Source organism: Aethalodelphis obliquidens, unplaced genomic scaffold (genome assembly GCF_003676395.1).
Source record: "Aethalodelphis obliquidens isolate GAN/ISIS:26980383/991018 unplaced genomic scaffold, ASM367639v1 scaffold16, whole genome shotgun sequence".
In the NCBI taxonomy this organism is placed as follows: domain Eukaryota; kingdom Metazoa; phylum Chordata; class Mammalia; order Artiodactyla; family Delphinidae; genus Aethalodelphis; species Aethalodelphis obliquidens.
In genome coordinates, this window is record NW_020837960.1 from 1777609 (window position 1) to 1789573 (window position 11965).

The window sequence follows — 11965 nt, forward strand, 5'->3', positions numbered from 1 at the left end:
GCATAGACTTCTTTGAGTTGATGCCAAAATCATGATCCATAAAAGGAAAAATTGATAAATTAGTCTTCATCAAGGTTTTTAAATGTTTGCTTTGTGAAAGACCCTGTTAAGAAGATCAAAGGACAAATTACAGCCTGGCAGAAAATATTTTCAAATCACATATCCAACAGAGGGTTAGTATCTAAAATATATAAAGCACTCTCAAAACCAGAGAGCAAAATTCCTATTAGAAAATTGACAAAAGACATGGAGAGGGCTTCCCTGGTGGCGCAGTGGTCGAGAGTCCGCCTGCCGATGCAGGGAACACGGGTTCGTGCCCCGGTCTGGGAAGATCCCACATGCCGCGGAGCGGCTGGGCCTGTGAGCCATGACCGCTGAGCCTGCACGTCTGGAACCTGTGCTCCGCAACGGGAGAGGCCACAACAGTAAGGGGCCCGCGTACCGAAAAAAAAAAAAAGACATGGAGAGACATTTCACCAAACAGGATATAATGTGGCAAATAAACACATGAAGAGCTGTTCAACCTCATCTGCCATTAGATAAATGCAAACTAAATCACAGTTAGATATCACTATATACCTATCAGAATCCCTAAAATAAAGAATAGTGATAACACCAAATGCTGGTGAAGATATGGAGAAACTGAGTCACTCATAATATTACTGGTGGGAATGTAAAATGGTACAGTCACTGTGGAAAACAGCTTAGCAGTTTCTTAATAAAGTAAAATAAACATGCAACTACCATATGTTCTCTAGTGGAGAACAGATTAGTGGTTGGCAGCCGTTAAGGAGAGGGTGATAGCGGAGGGGACGAGCGGTGAACCTATACAAAAGTAACATGTAGAATACTTGTGGCAGTAGAAGTGTTCGGCATCTTAGTATTTTGATTGTGACATTGCATTATAGTTTTATAAGATGTTACAACGGGGAGAAACTGGATAAAGGGTACACAGGATTTCTCTGCATTTTTTCTTACAATGTGAATTTACATTTATTCTGCATGTGAATAAACTGCATGTGAATTTACAATTATTTCTAAATAAAAAGTTTAATTTAACAAAAGAAGGTATCAGGTGGGTAGTTTCTCATATAACTTCTCAATTCTGAGGGACTGTCTCTCAGTTATCATTTTAGTTGAACGCTTATAAATACACAGAAGTGTAAACATAAGACACAAAGCTAATTTAAGCTAATACATTTTTGCATTTATGATTGAAGTAGAAATAGGTCATTAAGTTGAAAATTAATAGACTATATTCAGAATGGTAAATTCTTGCATATTTATCTCAGGTTGAGGATAGCAAATATAGGGTCAGCTTGTGAAACACTATTTGGAATAATGCAAAAATCTTATGTTCATTTCATATAATCCTGCAAAAAGTCTGCAGAAAAAAATTCTATCACAGGCATGTGGCCTAGGGTTAGACTAAGAAAGAATGAAATGACAATTTCCCATTCTCCACAAAATGTCATTCTATTTTATTTTTATTTATTTATTTTTTTGCGGTACGCGGGCCTCTCACTGTTGTGGTCTCTCCCCTTGCGGAGCACAGGCTCCGGACGTGTAGGCTCAGCGGCCATGGCTCACGGGCCTAGCTTCTCCGCGGCATGTGGGATCTTCCCGGACCGGGGCACGAACCCGTGTTCCCTGCATCGGCAGGCGGACTCTCAACCACTGCGCCACCAGGGAAGCCCCCACAAAATGTCATTCTAAAGAAACACAAGGTTATATAAATACTGTGTTAATCTGGCAAAAGCAAAGATAAAACAAACTCTATACATCAAAACAATATAAAAATAAAACAACGACCTATTTCCACAATATAGCTTTCCCTAAACATAATCCATCCACTCCTGACTGCACTCTTCTCTTTCATTAGCCCAGTTTGACTAGAGGGACTGAGGACCAAGGAGCTCACGGTGCTCTCTGTCTAGTGCTGAACTGAGGTCAAGAATCGGCACTCAGGGTCAAGATTAATAGATAGAAAGTCAGGCAGGCAGTCTAACTGGTTTCAGCTCCAGAGCCCAAAATGAGAGGCCAAGTCCAGATGTGAGACAGCAGGTAAGAAACCAGGGGAGCAGAAATTCCATCCAGAGCAGAAGAAGCCTGGAGAGACTCTCCACACCATCGGGGCAAAACCGAAGACACGTTTACAAGGTGCCTGCGCTTTCACTACAAGTGAGAGAACTGCTAAAGGTTCAGGTCAGTTCAGACACATTTATTCGACAGCTATTTACTAGGAACCTCCCTGTGTGCCTGTGCCAGGCTTTGTGCTAAGTATTGAGGGAGCAAAGGCCTTTAAGTGCTTACAGTTCAGTCGAAGAGAGGGATAAGGTAGCAATGACCAGGACCTGTGAAAAGATGGCGTAAGCACTGGGTGAGGTGGGTGCCCCTAAAGAGGCATTTCTGTTGATCTGTGGGTTTGTGATGGTAGAGGGATGGAGAGGGGGCCAGGCCAGAGAAACTGTTCCTGAGATCATACCACCTGAACTGGGTCTTGAAAGGACTCATGTGAAGGAGAGAAGGATTGGGAAAGAAATTTCAGGCAGAGGAAAGGAGAAGGAATCTGTGTGAGACACTGAGGCTTGAAAAACTATGATGCCACAAGAAATTTCATTTCTGGAGAAATCGACCACGTTGGGGGCTTGGGGGACACTAGACAGAGATCCTGATGAGAGTGAGGCACAGAACCGAAAGCAAGGGCATTAAACTGCACAAAGAAAGGTGGATCTTCCAACCCTACTCTTCATGCAGAACGCCAGCCTCTAGGCTCTTTCGCACGAGGGAGAGGTTCATTCAAACGTTAACGCATGGACATATATATACACTACCAAATGTGAGGTAGATAGCTAGTGGGAAGTAGCCACATAGCACAGGGCTATCAGTTCAGTGCTTTGTGACCGCCTGGAGGGGTGGGATGGGAAGGGAGACGCAAGAGGGAAGAGATATGGGAACATATGTATATGTATAACTGATTCACTTTGTTATAAAGCAGAAACTAACACACCATTGTAAAGCAATTATACCCCAATAAAGATGTTAAAAAAAAAAAGTTAACGACGTATGATTCTCTAGGGGATCTTGCTGAAACGCAGACTCTGACGCGGTAGATTTGAGGATGGGCCTGAGATGTTGCATTTCTAACAGGCTCTTGGGATGATGCTGATTCTGCTAGTCCATAAACCACAGTACGAGCAGCAAGGGTTTAGAGCGCACTAGTCTCCAGAGTGGACATGGAAATGTTCCACTGGAGTGAGGGAAGGAAATGTCAAGGCATATCTATAGTCTTTATCAAAAAAGTAGGAAATTAGGAGAAGGCTGTGGTGGTGCAGCTCCGGAGGCCACAGTTGCGATGCTGGCTTTGGCCCCAGCAGCACCATGGTGACGCTCGCTGAGCTTCCCGTGCTCCTGGCCACCCTCCTGGCCACGGTCTCGGGCTACTTCGTCAGCATCGATGCGCACGCAGAGGAATGCTTCTTCAAACGGGTCACCTCGGGCACCAAGATGGGCCTCATCTTCGAGGTAGCTGAGGGCGGCTTCCTGGACATCAATGTGGAGGCTACAGGGCCTGAAAATAAAGGAATTTATAAGGCAGACAGGGAGTCCAGTGGGAAATACACATTTGCTGCTCACATGGATGGAACATATAAGTTTTGTTTTAGCAGTAGGGTGTTCACCGTGACTCCAAAGATAGTGACGTACACCATTGATAATGGGGAGGCCCCCTAAGGACAAGACATGGAAACAGAAGCTCACCAGAACAAGCTAGAAGAAATGACTAATGAGCTCGCAGTGGCAATAACAGCTGTAAAGCATGAACAGGGGAGTTTGGGAGAGAATACACAGAGCAATCAATGACAACACAAACAGCAGAGTGGTCCTTTGGTCCTTCTTTGAAGCTCTTGTTCTAGTTGCCATGACATTGGGACAGATCTACTACCTGAAGAGATTTTTTTGCAGTCCAGAGGGTTGTTTAAAAAGCCTTTTCCTGATGAGCCCAAACTCATAATTCACTGTTTACCAAACATCTTGGTCATAATAATGTCATTAGTTTCTACGTTTTTATTTTCTGAACTGTACATTCACAGCTTCTGTTTCTTTGTGATTAATAGATATTGGGGGAAAACACTTTTTTAGGAAAGTTATAGTGAAATTTGACATGTGATTGGCATGATTTCATATTTGAATTCTGCCTTCATTATACAGGTCCTTCCAGAACTCAAGCACTGTAAGTGGAATACAGGTGTATAGTCCTTATTATATCTTCTTTCCTTTTGTTTTCATCATAAAATGCAGTTTGTTCAGGATAGTACTTTACTAAAATGACTGCATTCTTGGGATCCCTTATCCTGCAGTTCAAGTCATTAAAGATTCATTTTGTTGAGTCCTTATGAGAAACAACAATCTGAATCTTGACATTTTCTACCCAGCCTAATGGCAGAGCTCTGTGACTAGAATATGCTACCAGGTTGGTACTTTTATACCTTGTCTATCTTGTTTTTGCTTTAAAGATAAGACTTAAGCCAACAACCTTTTTCCCCTTATAGTTTTACTTTGAACCCTAGAACTCAATCACCTCCACTTAAAATTGTTGACACAAGCAGCTAACGACCCTTGTTTTGGTTTCTGCCTAACCTTGTAAGAAGTATCTATTAAAGCCAATTCTCTGGGTGTTGCAGTGAACGATAGTTCTTTTTCTTTCTATGCTGGCACATCCACTTTCTCTACTCTTAGCACATAGGAGGTATGCGTTCAAGTAATTGGAAAACTCTGGATTTCTGACGCCAAAGGGTTAAAAGCCTCTTGGATTTCTTTGCAGTGATATACAGCCACTGTTTTATTTTTGATCAGTGGCATTTGGCCACTGTTTAAGTTAGAGTACTGAACATTACTGTCAGTATTAGGGTTTCTGTTTTTGTTTTTCCTGGGTCTTTCTTTTATGGCACATGTGAATTTTGTTTTGTATAAAATAAAATGACTTTCTCTTGGTCTCTGATGATGGGTTTGTACATTTTTTTTTTTTTGGATCTTTGCAAGGGGAAAACTACAAGTAACGAGTTTTATATAACTAATTTAAATTTATTAAAAGTTTTTATGTTCAGGATAAGCAATTTTTCAACCTTGGGTGAAAATACTTGCAACAGTTTAAGGTGACTGTGTTTTACCTTAGGACAACTGTTGCATGCCAATTTGTGTGTGTGTGTGTGTGAAAACACTGCAAAACTGAGTTAAAAGATATAAATTTAAAATTGGTTGTGTATCTAATCTGCCCAAGGTTCAGTAAATAAACAATTATTTTTAAAAACAAAAAACAATAAGAACAAAAGTAGGAAATTAAATGTTGTACAGTAATATACAGATCAAATCTGGTACCTTCACTCACTCTGTCTGCTGGACAATGGCTTGTGTAATATGTAAGAAATCCTGTGGGGTGGTGGACATTCTGTAACTTGGAGGAGTTGACAATGGCACCTTTTCTCCTATGTCAAATTTCAACTTATAGTCACATACTGCAATTGTATTACTCAGTGGATTTCTGGATTATGTTACCTAATGTTAACTGAGCTTCATAAAATGGACAAGTGGCTTAAAAGGATTCCTACACACAAACAACTGATCAAGAATTACAGTAGGAATATAAATACAGGTGAACAATCAAGTGGCAGTGATAATGTTTCTACTATTCCTGGAATGAGGTCTTGGTAGCTACACAGTAACATCAAAATAATGATTCCAAGATCTGACTCCAAGTTTGTTAAAAATAAATCTAAATTATGAATAAGACTATTTGCACTATGTGTTTACGTGTACAAGTATTAACAATTAACCCCACTATGACTGTATATTATTCCTTGGGATATTAGTGAAGCCATCATGATTAGCAGGACTTTTCAAAACAAAGCATTTCCATGGAGCAAACCTGTACTATTTTTCAGCTACACTTAAAGACATGCAACTCTCAATCTGGTACAAAATTTTATTAAATTTGATGTTACATTTTTAGAAACCACTTTTGCATTTTCTTACATAATAGCGGAGACAAAAAGTCATGCACTGGGGAGCGACTTAGTCTTTCTGGTGTATTTCACCACCAAAAATGTACATGAAAAACAGTATGGTAACCAACACATAGAATACCAACAGTGTCTCAAGGACTCCCCATCCTCTAGGTGCCAGGGTCATCTCCGTTCAGCTAAAAGTTGAGAATAGTACACAGGATATTTTTTTTTTTTTTTTTTTTTTTTGCGGTACGCGGGCCTCTCACTGTTGTGGCCTCTCCCGCTGCGGAGCACAGGCTCCGGACGCGCAGGCCCAGCGGCCATGGCTCACGGACCCAGCCGCTCCGCGCCATGCAGGATCCTCCCAGACCGGGGAACGAACCCGCATCGCCTGCATCGGCAGGCGGACTCCCAACCACTGCGCCGCCAGGGAAGCCCCACAGGATATTTTTGATGGGCCTAAAAATTGGCTTACATCACTTTTGCTCAGTTTCCATTCACCTGAACTCAAAACTTGACTGCAACCAACTGCAAGAGAGACTGGGAAGTATTGTCTACCAAAATTTTTAAAAGAGCTGTGTTTGAAGCCAGTATCTCTGGTGAGTAAGTAAAGCTGAGAAGAAGTGAGCCAAAGAACTATTGTATATCATTATACTTGATGGTTAAACTGTGTGCATATTGGCTTTTTGAAAATTATTTCAAAAAATAAATAAAAACAATAATAAAAGTATAAAATAAATGGGCATCCAGTCAGACATTTAGGACTAGGAGCCAATCTGATTTGTGTATGTGATTTTCTTTTTCAGAGTTTTGTTTTGTTTTTGAGGATATAGCAGTGTCTAGCCCTATTTGAAAAATGTACATAAAGAAACAAACAGGGAAAAAATGCTTAAGGTCAGCTAGCATCTTATTCAAAATACATATAAATGACTTTTTACCAGATTCCTACAAAACTAATGACACATTAATAGATATTAGGGTGTATTATGAAGACTAAACATCAAAATGTATGAATCTAGGCAGGTTTACTTTCTTTTAAAATTAGTCTATAAACTAGTATATAAAATATACATTTCTGAATGCTTAATTGGTATCTAATAATATTCTCTAGAATTTAGGGAATTAATCTAATTAATTTTGCTAGGCTGACAACAAAATCACAGAAGACAACTCAAGAAATGCAGACCATATAACAGATGACTGTTCTTATTATCTCTGGATATAATAGTCCCAGGGAAGATAAAACATTCATTATACTGTTGTAAAATGAATGAAAACTGCAAATTAAAATTCCAAATCCTGATAACGTAACTGTACAAGAGGGAAAAAAGTGAAATTTACAAGGAACAATTATAAATACTTAGGTTTTCTAAAATTATTTTATAATGTATTTGATTGCTGAGCTATTAAGATTTTTCTCTCATAAAATTACAATAAATTCTAGGCAGTCTGAAAACTCTATCAGCAGGAAGCATGTGTCTTTTTTTTAATGCAATGTGGCTTTAAAATGAGCAATTCCCAATTATTAACCTTAAAGCATCCCAACAGACAGAAATAGAGATAAATGCTTTGTTTTTCTAGAGCCTCACACCATGCATTTTCATCCTCTCCTCCTTCCTTCATAGGAAGCAATTAAATCTTTTCATAGAAGATTTACAAGTCTTTAGAAAAGCAAAATCATTAGAACAAAACAATGTGGCCATTTGAAAAGCATATCAGGGTAGGTAATAACAACTGAACTTTCAGTTATTAAAGCAATAAATTTTTTAATCAATTTGGGAAGTATGAGTATCTGAAATCTTTACTTGGCATTAAATGACTTTTCTCTCCTAAGACAATCATTCTGAGACTGACCTCTTAAGTTTTCTCCAAGACCTAACTCAATTATTATTTTTTTTCCTCAGACTTTCTAAAGAAATAATGTACTTTTGAAAATCAGTATGGAACAGCGTAGTAGTTACCAGAGGGAGAAGGGTGTGGAGGGAGGGCAAAATGAGTAAAGGAGGTCAACTGTATGGTGATGGATGAAAGCTAAACTTTTGGTGGTGAACATGCGGTAGTGTATACAGAAGTCAAAGTATAGTGTGGTACACATGAAACATATAATGTTATAAACCAGTGTTACCTCAACATACTCATTATGGTATTTGTTTTATTTTGTATAATTCTTTTTTTTCTTTTTTTCTTTTTTTGGCAGTGCCTTGTGGCATGTGGGGATCTTAGTTCCCCAACCAGGGGTTGAACTCATGTCCCTTGCAGTGGAAGTGTGGAGTCTCAACTACTGGACCTCCAGGGAAGTCCCTATTTTGTGTAATTTTTATAGAAGTTAGCTATCATATAAGTCTTAGGATATTTATAAAAACACTTCTCCTTTTTAACCTGATGCAACATTTAGAGTTGCTAGAAGCAAGAGCACCATCATTTATTGCTCTAAGCAGAGTTAAGGTTAATACATGATGATGTTTGGCAGGTCATAGTTGATGACATTATGGTGAGATGGTCCCAGAAACAAAGGAATGAAGCAAGGTACTTCAAAGGCCCAGTTTTAAAGTAAGCATACTTGAGGTTGCGGACAGGAGCTCAGAAACCAAGATTGGAATTTGTTTCAAGTCTCCCGGGAAACTCAGCTAAAGAGAGTGCAAACACACACACACACACACACACACACACACACAAATCTTTCAGTTGTTGAACAGCTGAGTGCTGATGAATGTACACCTGAAGAGCTCACACCAGCAGATTTACTGGATATTGTCCTGTTTGGGGGAGTCAGCACAATACTATGTACTTACGACCCTCCAGAGTCTAAGGATGGGCCATAGCCCAAAGATATGAACAGCAAAAGACACAGTTCAGAAACACACGACTATGAGTCAAGACCAATTCAAAAATGCCCCAAAATATTTTCAAAGGGATAGAACCATTTATTTCATGGTTACTTTTAAGAAACAAATAAAAATCCTGAAAATACTGCCTCTATCTTTGGCCTGACCTGTATTGGTCTAATTTGTTTTGTTTTGTTTTTTAATTTATTCATTTATTTATTTTTGGCTGCGTTGGGTCTTCGTTGCTGCATGTGGGCTCTCTCTAGTTGCAGCGAGTGGGAACTACTCTTTGTTGTGGTGCATGGACTTCTCATTTTGGTGGCTTCTCTTGTTGTGGAGCACAGGCTCTAGGCACACAGGCTTCAGTAGTTGCAGCATGCAGGCTCAGTAGTTGTGGCACACGGGCTTAGCTGCTCCGCGGCATGTGGGATCACCCCATACCAGAGCTCGAACCCGTGTCCCCTGCATTGGCAGGCAGATTCATACCCCCTGCGCCACCAGAGAAGTCCCGTCTGATTTGTTTTTATCCCCCCAAGCTCATATTTTGAAATTCTAACCTCCAAAGGTGATAGTATTAGGAGGTAGTCCCTTTGGGAGGTGCTTAAGTCATTAGCTGGAGCCCTCATAAATGGGATTAAAGCTCTTATAAAAGGAACACCACAGAGTCCTTAGCCCCTTTCCACCACATCAGGACACAACGAGAAGGCACTGGCCATGACCAGGAAGAGGGCCTTCACCAGGACGTGACCAAGCAGGTGCCTCTAGAACTGTGAGATATAAATTTCTGTTGTTTATTAGCCGCCCAGTCTGTGGTTCTTTGTTATAGCAGTCCAAACAAAGACAAACCCCTTATACCTCTTACTAGGATTATTGATGCAGCTCCTTATCTCCTTCAGTCTCTTCCGTGACTTCTCAAATTTGAGTGTGAGCTCTTGCCAAGCTAGTCTTCCTAAAAATATATTTTCCCTGTTTCCTTATCTTTTCACAACATCTGTACCTCAGTGAGGTTGACCCATGTGGAAAACTGTTTACAAAAATGGCCACTCCAGGGGGCTTCCCTGGTGGTGCAGTGGTTGAGAGTCCGCCTGTCGATGCAGGGGACACGGGTTCGTGCCCCGGTCTGGGAAGATCCCACATGCTGCGGAGCGGCTACGCCCATGAGCCATGGCTGCTGAGCCTGCGCGTCCGGAGCCTGTGCTCCACATGGGAGAGGCCACAACAGTGAGAGGCCCACGTACCGCAAAAAAAAAAAAAAATGGCCACTCCTTGTGGTCCACACCCTTTGCCCAGTGATTTTGCAGCTCTTCCTATTAAGAGGAGTGTAATTCCCCACCACTTTAGTCTGGCTTTGTGATTTGCATTGACCAACAGAACGTGGCAAAAATGATACTGTGCCAGGTGTGAGTCTGGGCCTTGGCATACTTCTGCTCTTCTCTTCTCCCCTGTACCCCTACCAGGTGGGGAGGAGCATGGACTAGCCAGCTGGAGTATGAGAGACCACCATGTGGAGACCAGCCATAGCCCTTCAGACAACAGCCAGCAAGCCTAACATGTAAGTGAGTTTTTCCAGACTAGCCAGGCCCTAGCTGACCTCTTAGCTGACTACAAGCCTAAGTGAGATCCACTAGGCCTGACCCAGATCAGTAGAACAATAGGCAACAGCAAATAGCCTAAAGTTGGGAGGTGATTTGTTACATAAGCAACAATGGATGAATGTAGCCCCCACACATCCATGCTTATTTCCACCTCTTTGATTCTATCCTTACATTGTTCTTCCTAGAATGCCTCCTTCCCTCTCCTCCACCTTCAATCCGTCCAAACACTTCTAAGACCCAAGTCAAGTGCTATCTCACTAAGCCTTCTCTGACTACTTCAATCTATACACATATCTCCCTTTTGTTTAGTAAAAAAAAAAATTTTTTTCTCCGTAATATTTCATGTATCCCATATTCGATTATACAGACCCTGAGTTACCCCAGTCCCTAACACAGAGCTAGCTCATATTGAATGTTTAATAAAAATTCACTAGCTGAAAGCAAACAGATCTGATAGTCTTTCCACCCATCCAACCTGTGGCCTGGTTTAGGCATCAATACAATTCCCTCAACTGACCGTGTCTTGGAACTGATTAACAGGTGCAAAACTTTCCCTGTTGAAGCGCTTTATAAAGAGAATTGATGGCTACAGTTCACTTAAACCATCAATTTCCTTTAAATAAAAGAACTGCGTTAATAGATTTTTCATATATATGTATATAAAAGCTTAAGGGAATTCCTCCTTTATTAGGGCTAACAGTTTCTGTTTCTGCTTATTAAGGATGTACTTCATATTCACTTTACTTGACACTACAGGAAATTGTGCATGTCTCAGGCTACATAATTCTGAGCTTACTTCTGAAATGCTTTGTCTATTATTTCAAACTGTCACAAGGCCAGTTGACTCTTAACATATGTCAGGTAAAATAAGAAATATGTATATACATACTAATTTAAATTCCATAATAAATTCCTATATTCAGTATTATCCATGACCAACTCATGTTGTAATATCACTTATTTTTCAGAATATATGATACTTACACAAGATACTGCAAAAGTTACAACATTGGAGTTTTAGTGCAATAAACAATTATAGCATATTTACCACTTTGGATTCATTCATTACCTCAATACAATTCCAACAGTGAGACTGAGTAATTTAACTATTTAAAAACTAATTTCTTTCAGTATAGTTTTTCTTTTACTGGCTTTTTCTTAGAAATCAAGAAATGCATGCTTATTTCTTTTTTTGTTTAATAAATTTATTTATTTTATTTATTTATTTGGGTCTTCATTGCTGCGTATGGGCTTTCTCTAGTTGTGGTGAGCAGGGGCTACTCTTCGTTGCAGTGCACAGGCTTCTCGTTGCAGTGGCTTCTCTTGTTGCAGAGCACAGGCTCTAGATGCATGGGCTTCAGTAGTTGTAGCACACCAGCTCAGTAGTTGTGGCACACAGGCTTAGTTTCTCCGCGGCATGTGGGATCTTCCCAGACCAGGGCTCAAGCCTGTGTTGTCTGCATTGACAGGAGGATTCTTAACCACTGCACCACGAGGGGAGCCCAAGAAGTGCATGCTCATTTCTAAAAAACTTGTCTCAGCT

At 40.4% G+C, this 11965-nt stretch overlaps 1 pseudogene; it reads left to right on the top strand.

The window, feature by feature from the left end:
• Positions 1-3381: 3381 nt before the first annotated feature.
• LOC113625816 (transmembrane emp24 domain-containing protein 2 pseudogene) lies at positions 3382-4132 on the top strand (annotated as a pseudogene).
• Positions 4133-11965: the final 7833 nt, after the last annotated feature.